The following is a 1,061-nucleotide window of genomic DNA, read 5'->3' on the forward strand; positions in this document are numbered from 1 at the left end:
CTTCCCTACTGTATGCTGCATGGCCCAATGGTGACATGTGATACCTTTGCAAGAAAAAAAAAGAAAAAAAGCATTGACTCAGCTATTGGTCTGTCACGCAGTCAAGTTTTCAATAGAAAACATATTAAAGTGTTAAATTAGGCTGATTATTAAAAATAAATTGCTGAACTAGTGGGACAAATTGGAGAAACATGACAAAAACATTTTGTTTAAAATTAAACCGGCTACAATTTACCAAAAAGAAAAACAAAATAGTTGCATTAGTTGCATTTACTCCACTGATCCAATGTCAGTGTGGGTCACTTCAGACATGGCTAAATACAATCATGTAATGTGTTTGTCCCTCCAGACTGATTGGAGATCAGTTAAATTCAATCATTAAACACCGCATCAGCACTCTGGTGTTCAGAGTCATCTGCTGCCACCTTGTGGCTGCTGCTCTGCCATTACAGACGCCTCTTAAATCAATCTGTGGTTCATTTCTTTTCCTTTTTTTTCACATTATTATTTTACTTCTTCATTTGAACAGAATTACAATATAATGCATTGTATTATCAGAATAAAACGCCCAAAAGATATTTTGTCACTTATCACTAGTAGTATCTGAGATTTTGTGCTGTCACCCAAATAAAATCAGATTCAGAAAAGGTTTTATTGCCACAATAAGTACACTTGTTTGCCTTGGTGAAAGATGCATACATAAACAAACAAAACAAATTAAATTAAACAAATTAAATTAAAAGAATATGAAATGGAGGTGAATTGGATTTTTCTCATGATGCTCCAATTAGTCTTCCTGCATTACAGTAATGGTTAATTCCCTCTGTGGGCCTTGTTATGGGGTTTATGACATTCAGGCTCATATAGCTCAAAAGCATGCCTTTTCTGACAAAGGGCACACCTTATCTGCTTAACATAGCCTATATTACCAGGGTCAATATTATATGGGACCTATGAACTGTTTGTCATGGGACTGATGGTGACTTTATGATCCCAATAAATGGAGGGAAACGTGCGGTGTCTGTTCATTCCTATTTGCAGAGACCTTGCTGAAGGTACTA

The sequence above is a fragment of the Perca fluviatilis genome, chromosome 15 (genome assembly GCF_010015445.1).
Source record: "Perca fluviatilis chromosome 15, GENO_Pfluv_1.0, whole genome shotgun sequence".
NCBI lineage: Eukaryota > Metazoa > Chordata > Actinopteri > Perciformes > Percidae > Perca > Perca fluviatilis.